The following is a 23,691-nucleotide window of genomic DNA, read 5'->3' on the forward strand; positions in this document are numbered from 1 at the left end:
ATCCATCCAGCCGAGCCGGACCACTGAAGAGCCCCGACATCTGGGAGTGTCTGAGGATGTAGGCATTGTGGGAGCTGCCTGGGTACCTTGCACAGACTTGCAAAATCTGCATCCTGTGATCACACACTATCTGCACAATCATGGAGTGGAAGCCCTGCCTGTTGACGAAGGCACCGGGCTCACCTGCTGGCGCCTTGATGGCCACATGTGTACAGTCTATTGCACCCTGGACGCGGGGGAAGCCAGCAATGGCCGCAAAACCTCTGGATCGCTGTGCCTGACTTACCTGGTCACAGCAGAAGTGGATGAAGTTCAATACCCGTCTGAACAGAGCGTCTGTAACCTGCTTGACACAAGTTTGGACAGCTGATTGGGAGACACCGCAAAGATCACCCACTGAGCTCTGGAAGGAGCCAGAGGCATAGAAATGGAGGGCAACTGTGAGCTTCAGAGCCGCTGGCATGGGGTGTTCACCCACACAGTTAGGGGAGATCTCAGGGCCAATCATCTGACAGATATAGTTGACTGTCTCCCTTGAGAGTCGGAGACTCCTTCGGCACTGCACCTCAGTCATATTGAGGTAGCTGCTTCGTTGCCTGTATACCCTGGCAGCAGGATAGTGGCGTCTTCTGCGGCCCCTTGCACCTTGGACAACCTCTTGGCCCTGCGCCCCTTGTGCCTGCGCCTGGCCTCCCAAAGGTGGATCCCCTGGAGGCTGATTGTCCAGTCCTGGCCTCCTCCTTATTCTATCCCTCCCTTCCTCCTCAGAGGAGCTGCCTCCAGTGGAGATGTCAGAACCTATACCCCCAGGCTAAATGGAGGCCTCTGGAAAGCTGCAGGCCCGAGAAAGATTACTGTCTGCAGACTGGTTTCAAAGTACACAAAAAGCTCTTGGAAATCGAGGTGAACTGCCAACAATCAAACAGGCAACTTTAAAACACTTTCTGCAATTAAAACTTTGTGAAAAACATGAATAACCCCTCTGAGTCCACATATCCCGACGGTGCATGAGTTTTCTTAAAAAATCTCCTACCCGCATGCCCGTTGGGCCCGTGCGCTGACCCGAAGTTCGCATAGGCCCCTCAAAATCTTGGACAATTGGCAAGTTAAGGGCCTTAATGAGGCCTTCAATTAATGGTGGGCGAGCATCCCGCTGCTGAGCATGCCCACTGACCGAAATATCGCGATGCTGCGCAGTGATGCCGGGATGCTCGCGCGACATTTTAAGCGCTGACGTGCGGGCTCCGCCATCCGCACGTCAGCCAGAAAATTCTGCCCATGGTCTCTATAACTGCAACTAGCTTTAATTCCAGATTTTTTTTATTAATTGAATTTAAATTCCACCAGCTGCCGTGGTGGGATTTGAACCTGTGTAATCCAGAGGATCACACTAATGCTCCGGGGACTAGTCCAGTCACATTACCACTACATCACCATCTGCCCCTAAATCTTACATACTAACATACAAAAATATGAGATAGGAGCAGAAGTAGGCCCTTTGGCCCCTCGAGTCTGCTCTGCCATTCAATAAGACCATGGGTGATCTGTTTGTGTTCCAAGTTCTACATTACCATCCACCCCTGATAACCTTTGATTCCCTTGCCTAACAAGAATCTATCTACCTCTGCGTTAAAAATATTCAGTGACCCTGCTTCCACTGCCTTCTAAGGCAGAGTTCCAAAGTCGCACAACCCTCTGAGGAGAATCTTTTTCTCTCATCTCTATCCTATAAGGGCAACCCCTAATTTTAAAACCGTGTCCCCTAGTCTGGACTCATCCACAAGAGGAAACATCCTTTCCACATGTACCTTGTCAAGACAATTCAAGATTTTATATACAATAAAGTCACCTCCCACTCTTCTAAACTCCAGTAGAAACGAGCCCAGCCTGTTCAAACTATCCTCATAAGACAACCCGCTCATTCCAGGTATCAATCTAGTAAACCGCCTCCAATGCATTTACATCCTTCCTTAAATAAGGAGACTGAAACTGCACACAGTATTCGAGATGCAGTCTCACCAATGCCCTGTATAACTGAAGCATAACATCCTTACTTATATAAAAGCAAAATACTACAGATGCGTGAAATCTGAAATAAAAATGGCAAATGCTGGAAAAACTTGGCAGGTCTGGCAGCATCTGTGGAGAGAGAAACAGAGTTGACGTTTCAAGTCCGTATGGCTCTTCTTCAGAGCTGAAGAGATGTAGAAATGTGATGGACTTTATACTGTTTAAGAAGGGGTGCAGCAGATGGAGCAAAATAAAAGGTCGGGATAGGTTGGAGCTCAGGAGAGATTGACAAAGATGTCATGGACATAAGACGAAATGAGTGTTAATGGTAGTGTTAAAGACTAAAGAAGGTGCTGATAGTGGCATAAAGGTAAGATAGCAGAATGTGTTAATAGCAGAACAAGGGTCAATGCCCTGTTAAAGCACAACATAGAAACAAGTGACAGAGGCCCTGGGGCAGGGCAGGAGGATGGAAAATTATAATAAATAAATAATAAATAAAAATTGGATTAAAAAGAGGGTAAGGATGGAGGAGAGAGTTCATGGACTGAAATTGTTGATCTTAAGTCCTGAAGGCTGTAAAGTGCCCAATTGGAAGAGGAGGTGTTGTTCCTCCAGTTTGCGTTGAGCTTCACTGGAACATTGCAGCAGGCCAAGGACGGGCATGAGAGCAGGGTGGTGTGTTGAAATGGCAACACACAGGAAGGTCTGTGTCTTGCTTGTGGACTGAGCGAAGGTGTTCCATAAAGTGGTCATCCAGTCTGTGTTTAGTGTTCTCTTTGTAGAAGAAACCACATTGGGAGCAGCGAATACAGTAGACCAAATGGAAGGAGGTGCAAGTGAAACACTGCTTCACCTGAAAAGAATGTTTAGGGCCTTAGACAGTGAGGAGGTAAAGAGGCTGGTGTTGTACCTTCACCTTCTGCGACTGCATGGGAAGGTGCCATGAGGAATTGGGGGTGATGGAGGAGTGGACCAGGGTGTCATGGAGGGAATGCTGACAGAAGGGGTGATGAGGAGAAGATGTGTTTGGTGGTGGACATCATGCTGGAGTTGGAAATCCTCCACCCGCCTTCACTCACTTTGCACGCACGACCCAGACCTTCCTGTTGCTTGCCATTTCAACACATCACCTTGCCCTCATGCTCACATGTCCATCCTTGGCCTGTTGCAATGTTCCAGTGAAGCCCAATGCAAACTGGAGGAACAGCACCTCCTCTTTGCACTTTACAGCCTTCAGGACTTAATATTGAGTTCGACAACTCCAGACCATGAACTCTCTCCTTCATCTTTACCCACTTTTTAATCCAAATTTTTTTTTATTTATTCATTTCAGTTACTTATTTATTTTTATCCTTTTCCCCCAAAGCCCTCCGCCACAGGGCCTCTGTCGCTTGTTTCTTTGTTGTGCTTTCACAGACCGCTGACCCTTGTTCTGCTATTAACATGCTATCTTACCTTTCTGCCACTATCAGCATCTTCTTTAGTTTTTAACATTACCATTAACACTCCTTGTCTTGTGTCCATGACATCTCTGTCAATCTCTCCTGAGCTCCCACCTATCCCTGACCTTTTTTGCTCCACCTGCTCAACCCATAGAACCATAGAAAAGTTGCAGCACAGAAGGAGGCCATTCAGCCCATCTTGCCCATGCCAGCCCGAGGACACCCAGGTGCCCTTTCTAATCCCACCTTCCTGCACCCGGCCCATAGCCCTGCTGCTTACAGCAGTTTAGGTGCAGATCCAGGTATTTTTTAAAAGAGTTTAAAGTTTCTGCCTCTACCACCAACTTGGGCAGCGAATTCCAGACACCCACTACCCTCTGCGTAAAAAGGTTTTTCCTCATGTCCCCCCTACACCTTCTGCCACTTATCTTGAATCTATGTCCCCTGGTTCTAGAATTCTCCATCAAGGGAAACAATTCTTTCCTGTCCACTCTATCTATTCCCCTCATAATTTTGTACACCCCAATCAAGTCACCTCTCAGCCTTCTTTGTTCCAGGGAAAATAACCCCAACCTATCCAATCTCTCCTCGTAGCTACACTTTTCTAACCCTGGCAACAATCTTGTAAACCTCCTCTGCACTCTCTCCAGAGCTATTACATCCTTCCTGTAATGTGGTGACCAGAACTGCACACAATACTCCAGTTGTGGCCTCACCAGTGTTTTATACAATTCCAACATTATATCCTTACTTTTATATTCTATACCTCTGCCAGTGAAGGAGAGCATTCCATATGCCTTCTTTACAACCTTGTCTACTTGAACTGCTGCCTTCAAGGACCTGTGTACTTGTATGCCAAGATCTCTCACTTCATCTAGCCCTCTTAGTATATTCCCATTTATTTTGTAATCCCTGTAACTGTTTGACCTCCCTAAATGTATGACCTCACACTTCTCTATGTTAAAATCCATCTGCCACTTTACTGCCCACTCCACCAACCCATCATTTTGGAGATTACGGTTATCCTCTACACTATCCACTACTCAGCCAATATTTGTGTCATCTGCAAATTTCCCAATCGTGCCCCCCACGTTCACATTCAAATCGTTAATATATAACACTAACTGCAAGGGTCCCAACACCGTGCCCTGGGGAACACCACTTGAGACAACTTTCCATTCACAAGGGCATCCATCGACCATTACCCTTTGTTTCCTGTTACAAAGCCAACCTTTTATCCAGTTTTCCACATTACCCTGAATCCCATGGGCTTTTACTTTCCTGACCAATCTGCCATGTGGGACCTTGAGAAATGCCTTGCTAAAATCCATGTACACAACATCCACTGCACTACCTTCATCAACCTTTCTTGTCACTTCCTCAAAGAATTCAATCAAATTTGTGAGGCCAGACCTTCCTTTAACAAATCCATGCTAACCATCCCTGACTAGTCCATGCCTTTCCAAATGACAGTTAATCCTATTTCTCAGGATTGATTCTACTAATTTGCTCACCACTGATGTAAGACTAACTGGCCTAAAATTGTTTGGCATTTCCTTTGATCCCTTTTTAAACAATGGAACTACATTTGCATTTCTCCAGTCCTCCAGTACCTCCCCTGTATCTAGTGAAGATTGGAAAATCTCCTCCCTGACTTCCTTCAACAGCCTCGGAAACAATCCATCTGGCCTTGGTGACTTATCAACTTTCAAGGATTTCAACCCTTCGAGTACTTCCTCTCTCTTTATAACTATCCCGTCCAATATCTTGCAGTGTTCCTCCTGGCCTGCTATATTTGCATCCTCCCTTTCCTTTGTAAACACGGAGACAAAATATTCATTCAAAATCCTTCCCACAGCCTCTGCATCCACACACAAGTTTCCATCTTCATCTCTGATAGGTCCTGCTTTTTCCTTAACTAACCTTTTAGCATTAATGTATTGGTAAAACATCTTTGGGTTATCTTTAACTTTATTTGCTAATCTTTTTTCATGCCCTCTCTTTGATTTCCTTACTTCCTTTTTTATGTCGTCCCTGCACTTCCTATATTCGTCTAGGCTATCTGCAGTGCTTAGTTCTTTGTGCCTATCGTACCCCTCTAAAACAGTATAAAATCCATCACATTTCTACATCTCTTTAGCTCTGAAGAAGAGTCATCCTTACTTGTGTTCAATTCCTCTCATAAGAAAGGATAGCATTCCATTGGCCTTCTTGTTTACATGCTGTACCTGCATAATAACTTTTTATGACTCATGCACGAGAACACCTAGATCCCTCTGCACTTCAGAATTCTGCAGTCGTTCTCCATTTAAGTAATACTCTGTTTTTTTATTCTTCCTGCCAAAGTGAACAACTTCACATTTTCCCACATTATCCTCCATCTGCCAATTTTTTTCCCACTCACTCAACCTATCTATATCCTTCTGCAAACTCCTTATGGCTTCTTCACAACTTATTTTCCTACCTATCTTGGTGTCATCTGCAAATTTAGCGACCGTGCCTTCGCTCCCCTCATCGCAGTCATTAATGTAAATTGTAAAATGTTAAGGCCCCAGAACAGATCCCTGCGGGACTCCACTAGTCACATCCTGCCAATCAGACAATTGATTAATGGCTCTCCTAAAAGTATTTATTATGATGTTAAATACTTTTTTGAAAATCTATTATTAGATCCCACCTCCTCACCATTAATTTCCATGACAATCTGTACTGGCATTAGTAAGGAAACATCTGATTATTAAACTATTACAATCCGCCCTTTCTCACCACTGAAAATGTTAGTCTGTCGATTAATCAACTCCATATAATATGGTTTCTTTTTTATTCATTCATGGGATGTGGGCATCGCTGGCTAGGACAGCGTTTATGGCCCATCGCTAATTGCCCTTGAGAAGGGTAGAGGTGGGAACACTCACAACGTTTAAGAAATATTTAGATGAACACTTGAAACGTACAAGGCCATGGGACAAGTGCTGGAAAATGGGATTAGATTAGATGGGGGCTTGATGACCGGCACGGACATGATGGGCTGAAGGGCCTCTTTCCGTGCTCTAAAACTCTATGATTCAATGACTCTAACGTGATGGTGAGTTGCTGCCCTGAACCGCTGCAACCCAGGTGTTGTAGGTACACCCATAGTGCTGTCAGGGAGGGAGTTCCAGGATTTTGACCCAGCAACAGTGAAGGAACGCCGATATATTTCCAAGTCAGAATGGTGAGTGATTTGGAGGGGAACTTGTAGGTGGTGGTGTTCCCATGCGTCTGCTGTCTTTGCCCTTCTTGGTGGTAGAGGTTGTGGGCTTGGAAGGTGCTATCTAAGGAGCCTTGGTGAGTTCCTGCAGTGCATCTTGTAGATGGTACAAACTGCTGCAACTGTGCATCGGTGGTGGCGGGAATGAATGTTTGTAGGTTGGGTGCCAATCAAACGGGTTGCTTTGTCCTGGATGGTGTCAAGCTTCTTGAGTGTTGTTGGAGCTGCACTCATCCAGGCAAGTGGAGAGTATTCCATCACACACCTGACATGTGCCTTGTAGATGGTGGACAAGCTTTGAGGAGTCAGGAGGTGAGTTACTCGCTGCAGGATTCCTAGCCTCTGACCTGCTCTTGTAGTCACAGTATTTATACAGCTAGTCCAGTTCAGTTTCTGGTCATTGGTAACCCCTAGGGTTTTGATAATGGGAGATTCAGTGATAGTAATACCATTGAATGTCAAGGGGCAGTGGTTAGATTCTCTCTTGTAGGAGATGGTCACTGCCTGGCACTTGTGTGGTGTGAATGTTATTTGCCACTTATCAGCCTAAACTGGATATTGTCCAGGTCTTGCTGCATTTGGACTGTATCTGAAGAGTCACGAATAATGCTGAACATTGTGCAATCAGCAGCAAACATCCCGACTTCTGGCCTTATGATGGAAGGAAGGTCATTGATGAAGCAGCCGAAGATGGTAGGACCGAGGACACTTTGCCACTTTTTTTGATGCAAAGCTACTGCAGGCATGCATCAATGCAAAGATAGCAGTGCAATGTTGGATGCCAGATTTTAATCTGATGCCCAAAAACATTGGAACTGTTATATTATTTGTAAAGAAATAGGAAATAATTGTTATGAGAATGTACAGCTGGGGTGCCACGTTTTACTGCCACACTGCAGTTATGTGCCAATTAATAATGTATCAGTCTACCAGCAACATGGAGAGCTGAAAAAAATACAATAAAACTCCAGCATTTTGAGTCTGAAAAAAATGTGACAATGGAACCCAATACACCTCCAGAGAATTTAAGTAATTCACTGAACAGTATGGGTTCAATATCATCACCACATTACCCAAGGGGCCATATGTTCCTAGGAAGACAAGTCCAGACAGTCAAGAGAGCCCCCACAAAATGTCAAGAGACGAAGTAAAACGCAACCTTGCCTTATTATCACTCCAATCCACATCTCTTTAGGCTAACATGAAATCACCAGCAGAGCTGTTAAATGGAAGAAAGTATAAGACAACGCTGCCCAGCAAGATACTCCCACCAAGTGACCAGGAGGAAGTTAGACAACAATTCACTGATGCACAGGTAGGAGGTCATCACTTTAACAAACATGCTAAATCCCTGCCTGAGTTGTTGAAAGGACAAATTGTACATGCACAGGATCCAATCATGAAAACCTGGAACCCAGCAAAAGTTGTTGGTGAAGCTGAGACTCCAAGGTCACACGTCGTTGAGACTGAAATCAGTAAGTAAATGAGAAGGAACAGAGTCCATATTCGACATACACCTGAGCTGTAAAAGCAGAAAAGATCATCAACAACACCAGCAACATTACTAAATATTGAGACAACATCAACAGCATCACTAACCACGGTGCAACATCACCAATGGCACTAGCAAGTGACACAACATTGGAGACATCAAGCACAACTCCTACAACGCCAGAAGCAACACGTACAACATTGCTTGTGCAGTGTGCCAACTCATCACAAAACGATAAAAGCCAAATCTACAAGATGGAGACATAACACCCTACCACCTAAGTGATACAAGATTGAGCACGAGAAGCATTTGAAAGGCTTACTCTTGGTGAAATTTCTAGTTTGAAATAGAAAATATGGATGAAGCTTGCCCTTTCAAATCTCCTTGCCAGCCGGAAAGAAAAGGAAACAATTAGGTTCTTGGAATGAGAATAATACTACTTTGGTCCTTCCTGCTTCTCCCTTCATGAAGAAGCTAGGCTACAGTACTGGAGTTAATGTTTAACTTGTGAAAAGATCCCCTACGTGTAAATCAAGTTCTCTGTGGGGTGTGAAAAAGATTAATAATATCTTTAGAAAAGAAAACAAGCTATAAAAGACTTCTAACGTGTTCAGTTTAATTATAAAAATCAATTGTTAATTTTCTTTAGTTTAGAAAAAATGTTTATGGTTGGAACAGTTATGTTGATTTAGAGGAATTGTACATTTTTTTTAAGAAAGAGGGATGTTATATTATTCGTAAAGAAATAGAAACTAATTGATATTAGCATGTACATCTGGGCTGCCACATCTTACTGCTATACTGCAGTCATGTGCCGAGTAATAATGTATCAGTCAATCAGCCACATGATTGCTGAAAGAAATTCACTCAAAACTCCAGCATTTTGAGTATAAGATATAATTATTTCTAATTCATGGGAACCAGAAGACGTAAGATAACGCAATCCATGTCATGAGGCCCATCTTAAAGGAATTGAGTGTGCACTAGCTGAAGTAGCTCTAACCCAGTATAATCACCTATTAAAAATGTACAGGTGTGGAATGTTAAACTTATGCTTTCTCAAAATATCAAAAAATTAGCAGCCCATTTATTAGAGGTTTATGCCCTTTGTGGCTGAACGTATAGTGAGTGACCTGGATAGATACATCGGTAGAGGTATAACTCTAGTATGCCAGTTGTACATTATATTTCATAATGGCTCAAGCATTGCTCCTGGTTAAAATTTAGCTAATGAAAGGAAATATATAAGTCTTTCACCTAGATTGCACTTTGTACATCACACTTGATGTGTCTCTGTCACACTTGCAAAATTCCCTAAAATGTAATATTCACAAAGCAGCTGAATCACAACCAACACGTAGGAAACTTACAAATTAGAAGCACCAAGCCTTCAATGAAAAGCCACGAAGGATGTATGAAAACATCAATGAGCAGTTAACAAAAGTCACCAATTTTGAAACTCCTGTGGGACACCATCTTGAATTCTTCATTAGGTGAGAAACTTAGTACTGGAAATATGGTTTGTGATATAATATAGGACAAATACATAATTTACAAGAGACTATTCAACTTAGCTATAATACAGAATCTTTAAAAAAGTTTTTCTTTCTCTATGTTCCTATGTTCTTTCGGAGACCATTGCATCACTGAGTTCATGCTGCTTCCCATGACTATTATTCTTAGCTGTGGGAATTTCCAGCATGCAACTCTGCCAACAACTCCCATAATATTTCCAGAAAGACCAGCTATTCACAAAATGTGTTAGGACTTGGTGTTTATAAACCCACCCTTTCCTTCACGCTCTCTTGCCAGTGATAGAGAAGACCTGGCAGCACAAAGTCAGGAAACCAATATCAGAACTTTGAAAGTAAATATAAATGTGATCCTTTTTGGATTAAAAACATGAAACACTCTGTGGTTGTTTATTAAATGGAGACATATGTTTCTGTACTGTTCTATACACAGATTTATGTCATTCTTCCAGACACTTACTCTCAAAAATACTTTTTTGTATTGATTTTTATTGCCAATATGCAGACCCAATTTTCGGTATTTGTGCACCATAAACACCCCTTCATTGCTTATAAAGCTGATCAGCTGGCACTTTGAATCCTCCCTAGCATATATACCCATGCCACTGGGCAAAATTATGCATCCACGTGGTCTCGGCTACCCTTCTCTTCAGTTTTACATACACAGATTTAATTATTTATGTAACTGTATTTATCTACCTGAAAAAGGGTATTAATTTTCCAGAATCTAACTTAAAAAAACACTTTCTCACAAACTATTTTCTAAATGCTTTTACTGGGAATGTGCACTCCTCCCTAGTCTTATATACCACATCAAAGGACCTCCACACCATAATAGTCTTCAACAACTCCCTGTGGGCAATGCCACAGGGTACAGATTAGTATATACTCATTAAACTTGAATCATCCAGTAACTGAAATATAAACCACTTTTCTAAATAAGTAATTTCTTGTGTTAAAGTGTAATTTTTAGCCTAAACTTTTCAAGTATGTATCAGCAGTGAGGTCTCTCACCTACCACTAGCCCATATCAGAACATTGTGGGCTTAAGCTCAGAAAACACAGGCTTGTATCTTCACTTTAAAAGAATATTCTCCAGCTGGAGGTTCCCATTCAACTCACTGGGACTTGGAGGAACATTAACATGTTCAGCACCCTTTTGGATGATTAATTTTCCTTTTTGCTATTAAATATTGCAGTCAAATATATAGCTGTCATTGGGAGGCTGCTACTGTTAAGACATAGACTTCAACAGCACTGCTGAAGAAACAACCTTACCCTGTTTATATTCCTACCAATCGGGTCAGAGCAGACCAAACCTTGTAATTGCAACGTAGGTTGCATGGTTTTTGGATTCCAAATCATCTCTACATAAAATAAGCCCCCACTTATAATGTTGGTTAACCTCTAAACTATTTGAAAACAATGTAAGTGGACAATGGATCTGGCACCAAATTAACCTTCACATATAAGCATTGTCACATCCATACATGTGCAGTTCTACACAATGGGGGAAAGCAGAGCAAAAGTTGCCTTACTGAGAGCTTTGCTGGTTCAAACATAATGGCCAGAATTTTCCCGTTGGCGATTTGGGGGCGGGGCCCACTCGCCGACGGGAAAATGACGTGAGATGATGTCGGGAGGAACCCCCGACGTCATCCTGGTCCCCTTAAATTTTTAGGAAGGCGGGCGGACAGCGAAATCAGCTGTCCGTCTGCCGATCTGTCAATGGCCAATTGAGGCCATTGACGGGGTCATTAAGATAATTAAAAACCCTGCCCGTCCAACCTTAAGGCTGGCGGGCAGGCCAGGAGCCCCAGCGGGCTTCTGATAATACATGAAACCTCATCCATTGGCGGGATGAGGTTTCATGTCCGTTTTAAAAAACTTTAATAAAGTTTATTTCCTTATTATTAACATATTCCATCTCGTGTGACATTGTCACATGAGGGGGACATGTTAATAATTTTTATATTTTTCTATTTTTAATGTTTTTGACACTGTCAGTAATCTCCCTGAGACAGCACTTAGTCTCAGGGAGATGTGTGCTCTTTGACAGTTGGGGAATCCCTCCCCCGCTGCACAGGAAGCGCATAGCGCTTCCCATCGGGCAGACCGCTGGACAGGCCTTAATTGGCCCACCCACTCAAAATGGCGGCAGGCCCCGTTTCGGCAGCGGAGTTCGGCTGCCCGCCTGCCGCCGAGCCAGTGGGGCCAACTGAGGGCAAAATTCTGTCCAATGGATTCAACCACAGAGACATTGGTTTATATTTTCTGGTATATGATTAATTTATAGAGCTTACATAATACAATATTAAGACTTGTAAAACTTTTAAAAGACAGTTTAAACCAATATAGACATGCTTTAAACTTATTTGCCTTCAGCATTTCAAGGCTAAAGACTTTAAGAAGGGACAATGTTTGTGAAGGAAGACACCAATTTTGGTTTGGGACAGAGATTAATTGTATTTTCCATTTCCCATGATTCCTTTTGTTTACTGGAAGAATAAGATACTCAGCTAAGCAATAATAATGATGTGTTTGTATTTTGTTACGTCTGAAATATTCTGAGATAAGGTTTAGTCCAATCCATTATCCAGCCTATTATCACTTTAAACACAGCACATTTGAAGGATCAAAATGTACCTATTATAGGTATGTTGAGCCTTCACACTGCTCTACCTATTCTCTTTGGCAATAAATAGCAATACTTTGCACTACCAAATAGATGTTAATGAGATTGTGAAGCATTTTCAATACACTTTCACAAGTATATATCTTTGTGAATCTTGTACTAATTAAATTGAGGGATGTTGAAGCTGAGGAATCGGAATCCAGTGCCAGATGTGACATAGACAGAAAAAGAGGAAACCTTCCTCCACGAGCCTCAAAGGCTACAGTTGGTAGGTTTTTCATTTCCTATTTTCCACACCACCTTGCCATGGTATCTTTTAGTAATTACGCCAATTATAGTGCAGCCATGCAGACTAGGAACCAGATTGATAAGAACCCATCCAACCCATTTAACTCAGAATAATTAAACAGTCAGCAGATAGAGAAGCTTTTATTCACCAAGTATGAACTGGATTTGAACCCAGGATCTGAATGTGAATGGTCAATAAATAACCCATTAATTAAACAAACTTTAATGGACCTTTCTTCTTTAGAGTATTTGCTGTGTGTGCTCATGGTCAATGCAACACCTAAAATTCAATAAAATGCCAATGACAACACCTCAGATGCCTTGTTAATACTGTTAGACCATCCAATCATGCTGTTGAAGATGCATCAAGAAAACAGAAAATATTTACTCACAAGGAGGGATGATAGACACACCATTATATGTTCCCGATCCCTCCCTCCAACCAGGCCTCCATGCACGCCTCCGCGCACACCCCCAGCAGCGCCTGATACCCCCACAAAGGCTCTGATCCACCCCCTTTAGGATTCTACATCCCAAGGATCAGCTGTTCCCTCCATTGCAACACCTCCTCCCCCACCCCCCCAAGTCTGATCACCACCCCCATCCTCCAATCATGGCCCCACTCAAGTACCACCCTCACCCTTCTGGTCAACCTACCCCTTCTACCTGTGGTTGATGCCCTGTTCCTGGCATGGAAAGTTGAGCCTCCAGGTGAGAAACTGATCACCAAAATCACTAACACTGTGGAGTTTTAACTCCAGCGTTGGTTGGGGGTGGGGGGGAGGTGGTGGAATCCAAATGCTGGGCTCCTTCCAACTTTTTGAGTAGCCAGGTCAGTAAAAATTCTGCCTCAAGTAATAAGGCCCAAACTAACTCTCACCACATTGCTGCAGTGTCCGGTTAGATACTGGCTCCTGATTTTGATTGTATTCTGCGGTATTAGTGTTCCTTACTCGTTTACACCAATACTACAGTTACAATGTAATGACACCTTTTAGACAGGTGGGAAGTGGGGTGAGTTCAAAATTCACCAGTTACTCCAGAAAACAGGCCTGGAATAACTGGTGCAGACTTGCATTATTCTTCTGATGTGATCACATACCAGTTTAACATTGACAGAGTGGAATCCCATTCTGAACACATAAATTGCTGGCTCATCTTCTGGTGTCCTGATATCACTGTTCTTGTTGCTTTCCTGCTTTAAGGCACTTGTTACGGACAGGAGAGAGACAGGCAAACTGTACTTATTCCCTCTCACCAAGTGTCTGTAAGCAGAAGGTTTTTTTGAATTATTTTTAAAGTATGCTGTGGCGTGTTTAACAATACATGAACCACAGAAATGAATATTAGTTCACTTGATTTCCAGAGTCCGAGAAGTCATAGTCCAGAGGGTGTTTCCCTTGTGGCTGAATTCAATCCTAATGAGCTTCTGATTGGAGACGACAACACAAAAATCCTTGAAATGAATGGCACTGCAACACAGGCTTTCTGTGCTTATGCCACTTGGCAGGCATTGATCAGAGGCGTTTTAAAAAATCAAGCAGTCTTTGTGGAATTGAGAGATGGTAACCAACTGCTTGCTTAGCTGGGCGGCTGGAGTCCTTTCCAGTTGATGTTAAAACAGCAGTCTGCCCGTGAGGCCAAAAATATAATGTTAAAACTGCCTAAAAGGTCAGAGGCTTGGGTCATGTGACTTGGCCCATTAATGGTTAATTGCAACTTAACAATCAGTTTCAATGCTTCTGGCCAGAATTCCATTGTTCCCTCAATGGTCCCCTTTTGAAATGGACCTGGACAGCACCAGGTGCGAGCTGAGTCTATTAACAGCTCTGTAGGCATAACAAGTTTTGACCTCTCTCTTGTGATAGTCCAGATTGGGGGAGCCAGTTTGCCGGCACTTCCTCTGCTTTCATTGATTATAAGGGGTCTGTACGATAAGGTATGAGATTCCACAGGCTGAGAGAGGAATTATTTTGTCCTTGTAACTCCTGGCAATAGCTCCCAGAACAAAGGGTCAGTCCTGTGGTCATTGACTTGTAGCAGCCATCTTTTTTGGTTCAGCAAAAAGTCTCTTTTTTAAATCTGGCAAAAGAATAAAGTTTTGGATTTCTTTTCAAGTTATATGGACCCAACACACTGCTTAAAACCTACCTCTTTGATCAAGTTTTTGGTCATCTCACCTAATATCTTATGTGGCTCGGTGTCATACTTTGTTTTATAATGCTCCTGTCAAGTGCCTTGGCAGGTTTCATTACATTAAAGGGACTACATAAATATAAGTTGTTGTTGTTAATAGCTACATGAGTTTGTAATGCCCTGGAAAGCTAATCAGTGCTGCAATTCCTCTCTTGTTCTGGCTGTTGGCAAGAAGATACTGATTTCCTCTGGCAAGAAGAAAGTTGCTGACCTATTTGATACAAATCTGCAGTGAAAGCTGAGAGATGCAAGTAGTATCTCCCTGTAGCAGCATAAAAGCCATCTGTGATGAAAAAGTTAGGGATGGTGGTGACTTTGACAGTCATGTAAAAGCATGGCCCTCTGTTCCAGCAAACAGTAGGTAGCTAATATGCTACAGGCAGCATGGATCAGCAACAGCCTCCTCCTGCAGTGTTCCAACAGTAAACTAACTCTGGGTCTATAGTCTCTGTGGGCAGGACAAGGCCTTCTACAAGTAGTGTCCCTCACTTGCCACCTTGTAACAAATCCAATTGCTGCTTGTCCTGATCCTTCAGGCTGCTTCTGCTCCTCTTCCACCAACTGTTTGTCCATCTCAAGTAGTGAAGCAAAAAACCATGATCAGTAGTGAGTGCTTAATAAGGATAAGCAAGAGAAAACACCAGAAAGAAACAAACTAGCTCAGAACTAGCTTGGAAATGCACTACTCACAGTGGCAGAGATCTTAATGTCCTGTGTGCTTGCAGTTGAGTGCCTCAATCAGTAATGTCGCTGCTTGCTGGGCTGGAATTCTGACCCCGTTGTGATCCAAATGACGTAATCAGAAGCCTAGTTGAACGAATTCCTCAAGCACCCATTTGCTTCTGATGTATTCTGATCTGTGTTAGCTCTGAAGTTAAGATGGCGGTCAGCAGATTTCTGGCAAGAACAGGGCAGCAAGTGGATTTTCATCATTTTAGCTGTTCACCTACCCCATTCTGAAAAGTGGGTTGGGTTAAAAAATCGTGGCCATATATTTACATTGCAAGGAAGCAAGTTCACCTGAGATAATTGTACTGGAAAAAATCCAAACCATAACAGTAGTTTTAACAGTTGTATGTTTACTGCTTATCCACACAGCCTCATCTCAGCTGCTTAGGTTAACAAAATATGCAAAATTAAAACTCACCACATTTTAGGATTTTTGACAATTCTTTTTGGGAAGGATTTGGGAATCAGTTATGTTTAAGTGTTATGTTTCAAAATAAAGTAAAGTTCACAGATTTAAATATAAAGCCACAGCTTTATATTTAAACTTGCTGAGTCTATCAGCAGCAAGTGCAGAGAGAAAGCAGCCTGTGATTGGATGAGCAGCAGACTGACAAGGTTTGTTTTGAAGGTAAGTTCCAGGGCCCAATGTGCCAGAGCCGCAGCAGCAAAGCCCAGGTGTGGCAGCCGGTGCAATGGGGCCCAGGTGAGGCAGCTGGAGCAATGTGGGCCCAGCATGGCAGCCAGAGCAGGGCTCATCGGCATCTGAGTAAGTGAGTGACTGGAGACTGTGAGAGAAAGATTGTGAGGGCTGGGGGGAGAGAGAGTGTGTGAAGGGGTGAGGAGAGAAAGTGTGAGGGACTGGGGAGAGAGAGAGTGTGAGGGGGTGAGGGAGAGAGAAAGTGTAAGGGGGTTAGGGGGAGAGAGAGTGTGCGGTGGTCGGGGGAGAGAGAGTGAGGGAGTGGGAGGAGAGAGAGAGTGAGGAGATGGGGCAAGAGAGAGTGTGTGGGGGGGAGAAAGTGTGGGGGTGGGAAAGAGAGTGATTCACATTAATTACTTGGATGTGATGGCCTGAGGATGTGAAATGCAGTTTGTATTCCCTGCTGGCAGTTTTACATGGAATTTACAGCACAGAAACAGGCCATTTAGCCCACCCCATCTATGTTGGTATTTATGTTCCACACAAGCTTCCTCCCAACCTTCTTCAAGACACTATCAGATTCAGTTTCCTCATGTCTTTATCAACTTCCTTGAATGTATCTACACTAGAATCACAGAATGGTTACAGCACATTAGGAGGCCATTCACGACATTGTCTTTGTGTCAGCTCTCTGCAACAGCAACTCAGCTAGTCCCACTCTTCAACCTTTTCCCTACAGCCCTGTAAAATCCTTTCTCTTCAGATAATTATCCAGTTCCCTTTTGAAAACAGCAACTAAATCTGTCTCCACCACACACTGATGCAGTGCATTCCAGATCCAAACCACTTGTTGCATAAAGAGGTTTTCCTCATGTCACCTCTGGTTCTTTTGTTGATCATCTTAGGGTTCTCGACTTTCCGCCAATGGGAACAGTTCCTCCCCATTTATACTATCCAAATGCCTCATGATTTTGAGCATATCTAACAAATCTCCTCTCAACCTTCTGCAAGAACAGCCCCAGCTTTGCCAATCTATCCACATAAGTGGAGTCTCTCACCTCAGAGCCATTCTTGTTCATCTTTTCTGCGCCCTTTCTAAAACTTTCACCTCCTTCCAGTTGAGGCTGAACCAGCATTCTATGAAGGTTTATAACTTACTTGCTTTTATACTCTGTGCCCCTATTTATAAAATCCAGGATTTAGTATAATGTATTAACTGCTTTCTCAACCTGCCCTATCACCTTCAATGATTTATGCACATATATACCCAGGTCCCTCTGCTCCAGCATTTCCTTTAGATTTGTACCCTTCATTTTATGTCACCCATCCTCATTCTTCTGACCAAAATCACTTCACACTTTTCTACATTAAATTTTATCTGCCACGTCTTCACGTTCCACCAGCCTATCTATATCCTCTTGAAGTCTATCACTATCCTTCTCACAGTTCACAATACTTCCAAGTCTTGCATCATCTTCAGCTCACCACCACCTTCTCAAGGGCAACTAGGGATGGGCAATAAATGCTGGCCCAGCTAGTAAAGCCCACAACCCATAAATGAATTTTTGTTTTGAAATTATGCCCCGTACACCCAGGTCTAGGTTATAAATATAAATCAAGAAAAGCAGTGGTCCCTCTCTATACCATCCCCAGTCAGAAGTAAGTAAAGTTTTCTGTAATTCATGCTTTTAATAGGCTTGAATTAAATAATTAAACTGTTGCATAATGAAATTTTCATAGGAAAACAATGTAATAGTATATTTAGAAATGATATAGCCAACACATTTTCTTCGAGCTCCTGTACCTTAAAATTTACATCACCTCCACTCTTCAGCCGCACACTAGCACCGGCTAGTTTCCTTCTCACATACTCACACAATCTCCAACTACTCCCACTGCTCCTTCCTCACTTCACATCACACAAAGTTTATTTTAAATTCATCACTTCACCATCCTCATTTCCCTTGATTCTTCTACATCCCTGCATATTCATTTTAAGCCCCATTCACCTATATCCACCCACCTCAACACCCAGTGGGGGTAATTTTGACTTTAGTATATAATGTAAAACAGGCTTTTGCTGATCAGCTGCTGTTATCCATTTCTCTCGCTATTTTTTATTTATATTGAAGCTATTGCTTCAGGAGCTCACAGACACTAATTCTTCAAGTTTTTGCTGGTTGATCCGATAATGGCTAGAGCATTGAGTTAAAATGTAGTGGGGACAAGACATCATTGGAGTGCGACTTTAACCTTTTAAATGCAGTCCTGTTTGTCCAGGATGAGTGCCTGATACACAGCCAGAAGCAGATCACGTAAATAATAATGGATGATTGGGATGGTGCCAGAAATATGCAAGGCAGCCACAGACAGTGGCATTAGACCTGCCCCACACTGTTTCTTCTGTGCAAAGAGAGTTAAAATCAGTCCTTAAGTTTGACTTCATAGATCATATCAAATGCCACGTGATTATCCTTGATTTCGGAAGGTAGAATAAACTGCGGTTTAGCCAATAAATTGTCACAAATGTATTAACTGTAAATGGATATGTGAACAGTAGGATTGATAACAGATTTTACAGTCATGAATTACCTTTCGTCAAATTGCTAGAAAGTAACCATCGCATCTGCTGCATTAAGCCTTAACTTAAATGCTAACCTTACGTGGTGTTTCTTGCTGCTGACCATCCATGCAGTCTCCCTGGCTTATCTCTCTCTCTCTCTGATAGTTTCAGACAAATTACTCAATTTCACAAGATAGCTGAGAAATAGCTACTACCGACATAATGTCTAGTACTACAGACTATGTATAAAAATAAGCTGCAACATTTTCTGTGAGTGAACTGATTTTTTAACCATTAATGTACCATGAGAGAAAGAAATAAAGCAATAACATTGTCCATCATTGTCAAAAGCGTTTAATTGTTACCACAGGCATTTTGTTTTGTAGCCTCTTTATTCAGGACCTGGGATTTCAGTTGAATGTGGAGGGTATTTCTTCTCTTCACTAGCCTCTCTTTTAAAAAACTATATATAAATGGCAAAGCAAAAAATATATATACAACAATAACATAAGCAAGCTGTTTAAAATTGCATTTACTAATTACTTATAAATACATAATACATATCCAGGCCTTATCTTTGATCTGGACTCAATTTTTCACATGCACCAATTCAGACAAGTAAGCTTCTGTGCAATTGATTGAAACATACTGTATTCAGATATATTTGCTATTCTTTGGATGTGCTAGCTCCAAGGCAGCCAGGTTTTCTTCCATAATTATGCCCAAATTTGGAAAAAATCACAGCACAGAAATTTGGAAAATTCAAGGGCTGAGGCCGACAACTGCCTAAGTTCCCTGAATGGATTTCCCTCCACTGCCAAGATTGCTGCTGGCGACTACTTTCTCACATGTCACACAGAAGATGATGTCAGGGGGCAGGGCTTGAGTCCACATCAGATTTTCCTTGCATGGATCTGTGTTACCCCGCGACCCTGAATTGGATGAGGCAGTTCTGAAAAAGTGAGTGAGTGATCTGTGCTACAGCCACTCTCCAGGGGTGCCATAGGAATAATAGTGGTAGACCCTAAGAAGTGGCAGTAATGGCCCAGAAGTTCTCCATAGGGGGCGTGAATCACAGAGTTGATAGAATTATAGAAATCATAGAATTATAGGCTGACAAATCCCCGGGTCTTGATTGAACTTCATCCTAGGTTCTTAAAAGAAGTGGCTGCTGAGATAGTTGATGCATTGATTTTAGTTTCCCAAAATCCCCTAGATTCGGGTAAGGTGCCACTAGATTGGAAAATAATGAATGTAACTCCTTTATTCAAAAAGGGAGGGAGACGGAAAGCAGGAAACTACAGGCCAGTTAGCTTAACATCTGTCATAGGAAAAATGTTAGAAGCTATTATTAAAGATGTTATAGCAGTGCATTTAGATAAGGCAAGGTAATCAGGCAGAGTCAACATGGTTTTTGAGAGGGAAATCATATTTAAACAATTTATTGGAGCTCTTTGAAGAAGTAACATGCCCTGTGGATAAAGGGGAACCGGTGGATGTATTGTACTTAGATTTCGAGAAGGCATTTGATAAAGCGCCACATCAAAGATTATTGTGGAAAATAAAAGCTCATGGTGTAGGTGGTAACACACTGGCATGGATAGAAGATTGGCTGGCTAACAGGAAACAGAGTAGGCATAAATGGGTCATTTTCTGGTTGGCAAGATGTAACGAGTGGTGTGCCGCAGGGATCAGTACTGGGCCTTAACTTTTCACAATTTATAGAAATGTCTCGGATGAAGGGACCGAAGTTATGGTTGCTAAATTTGCTGATGATACAAAGATAGGTAGGAAAGTATGTTGTGAAAAGGACACAAGGAGGCTACAAAGGGATATAGTTAGGTTAAGTGAGTGGGCAAAGATCTGGCAAATGGATTATAATGTGGGGAAATGTGAAATTGTCCATTTTGGCAGGAAGAATAAAAAAGAAACATATTATCTAAGTAGTGAGAGATTGCAGGGCTCCAAGATGCAGAAAGATCTGGGTGTCCTAGTGCATGAATCGCAAGAGGTTGGTATGCAGGTGCAGCAAGCAATTAGGAAAGCTAATAGAACGTTATAGTTTATTGCAAGGAGAATTGAATACAAGCGTAGAGAGGTTATGCTTCAGTTATACAGAGCCTTGGTGAGACCACATTTGGATAACTGTGTACAGTATTGGCCTCCTTATTTAAGGAAAGATGTAAAAGCATTGGAAGCAGTTCAGAGAAGGTTTAATAGACTAATACCTGGAATGGGAGGGTTGTCTTATGAGGAAAGGTTGGACAGGCTAGGCTTGTATCCGCTAGAGTTTAGAAGAATAAGAGGCAACTTGATTGAAACATATAAGATTCTGAGGGGTCTTGACAGGGTGGATGTGAAAAGGATGTTTCCTCTTGTGGGAGGATCTAGAACTCAGGGTCAGTGTTTAAAAATAAGAGGTTGCCCATTTAAGACAGAGATGAGGAGAATATTTTTCCCTCAGAGGGTAGTGAGACTTTGGGACTCTCTTCCTCAAAAGACGGTGGAAGCAAAGGCTTTCAATATTTTTAAGGCAGAGCTAGATAGAATCTTGATAAGCAAGGGAGTGAAAGGTTATCGGGGGATAGGTGGGAACGTGGAGTTGAGGTTGCAATCAGATCATCCATGATCTTATTGAATGGTAGAGCAGGCTCGAGGGGCCAAGTGACCTAGTCCTGATCCTAATTCGTATGTTCCAATGTATGTATGTATGGCACAGAATGAAGCTATTTGGTAGTCCATTGTGTCCTCGCTAGCCAACATGTAGCCAAACAGCCTGTTCCAACTTTCCAGCTTTTGGTCTGTAGCCTTGTACATTATGGCACTTCAAGTGCATAGAAACTTCAAGCACTTTTTAAATTTTATGATGCTTTTTGCCTCTACCATCCTTTCAGGCAGTGAGTTCCAAATCCTCACCACCCTTTGGGTGAAAACATTTTCCCTCGAATCCTCTCTAAACCTCCTACTTCTTACTCAAAGTCTATGGGCCCTGGTTATGAACTAAAGAACATAAGAAATAGGAGCAGCAGTAGGCCATATGCTCCTCAAGCTTGCTCCACCTTTCATGATGATCATGCCTGATCCTCAGCCTCAACTTCACATAACTGCTCACTTGCAATATCTCTTGGTGAGAAACTAAAAATCTGTCTATTTGAGCCTTAATTATATTCAACGATGAAACATCCACAACTCTCTGGGGTAGAGAATTCCAAAGATTCACAATCCTTCAAGTGAAGACATTTCCCCAGCCAGGGAAACAATCCCTCAGTGTTTACCCTATCAGGCCTTGCATGTTTCAATGAGATCACCTCTCTTTCTTCTAAACTCCAGAGAATATAAGCCCAATTTACTCAACCTTTCATCAAAGGACAACCCTCTCATCCGAAGAACCAATCTAGTGAACCTGCATTGTACCATCTCCAATGCAAGTATGTCCTTCTTTAAATATAGAGACCAAAACTACACACAGTACTCCAGGTGTAGTCTTACCAAAGCCCTGTATAATTGTAGCATGACTTTCTTATTCTGCTATTCCAATTCCCTCGCAATAAAGGCCAACATGTCATTTGCCTTCCTAATTGCTTGCTATATGTGCATGCTAACTTTCTGTGTTCCTTGAGCGAGTACAGCCAAGTCCCTCTGAAGATCAACAAGCAAGTTTCACATATTTTACAAATATTCTGCTTTTCTATTCTTTTACTAAAGTAAATAACTTCACACTTCCCCAAATTATACATCATCTGCCACCTTGTTGCCCATTACTTTAACCTGACTTTACAATCCCCATGGGAAAACCGTAAACCAAAATAACCCAATTTACTGAAGGATCCCCAAATGAAGAAACTACCAACAAGATTCTATTTTTTGTAGCTTTTACTTTAATGTGAATCAGGGCCCAATGCAAGTTACACAAGAATTAACAGACAAATGATACTTCAAAAAAAATCTGTAAATACTCAATACAATAAAGATACATCTTACGCAACCACAAGCAGTTGCATCATTCCCCACACAAATGTGGTGTTGCGTAGATACACCGTTCCACAAAATACTGTTCTTTATTCACGCAAGGTAGGTCAGGAGTTCTATCCGACATAGCTTTCACCTTCAAGTTTCATGGATACGATTATCATCAGCAAGGTGCACTTCTACAAACCCTTTCTCCCTCAGGTCATGACAGTTCTAATGGTGTAGCCTTCCAGAGTTCCATTTCAACCGACCAACCAATAAAACTCTGATTCACAGTTTGGCCACTTCTGAGAAAACACCCAGCTCTTTAGCAGTTCTTCACGCAACTTTCCAAGTTTTAGACATTTTTAGCCAGCTCACACATTGACAGAACAAGAGATAGGAGCTCCTGAAGGCAAGCAGAAAATCTGACTTCTTCCTGAGAGTAATTTGTGTCATCTCCTCACAGAAACTCTCTGTGTTCCTCTTTCTGTCTCTGTCTGCTTTCTCTTTGTGTCTGTATCTGTACACTGATCACCTTCACCCTTCAGCTCTGCTTTGTGTCTGCAAGGCATGCGGCTTCTTTCTTTACTGTTGGTACTGCTTCCAGATCAAGGGTCACCAGTATTTCTTATTATTACAAGAAAATTACAATTGACTCCTTTATAATTGATGCAAACTCTTAACAGTCTTTTACAAACATTCTAAAAAAAACAATTATAGATTTCACAGAATTTAAAGAAATTACACATTTTCCTTAACAAACTACTTCCAGGCAAAGGTTATCACACTGTCTATATCCTTTTGCAGCTTCTTGGTGTCCTCCTCACAGCTTGCTGACAATACACAACTCGGTGGAATTGTAAGCTCAGATACATTATTTTCAGCCTCTTCATCTAAGTCATTAATATAGATGGAAATAGCTGAGGCCCTAGCACTGATCCTTGCCCCTCAACCATGGGAAAT

The sequence above is a fragment of the Cetorhinus maximus genome, chromosome 22 (genome assembly GCF_964194155.1).
Source record: "Cetorhinus maximus chromosome 22, sCetMax3.hap1.1, whole genome shotgun sequence".
Lineage (NCBI taxonomy): Eukaryota > Metazoa > Chordata > Chondrichthyes > Lamniformes > Cetorhinidae > Cetorhinus > Cetorhinus maximus.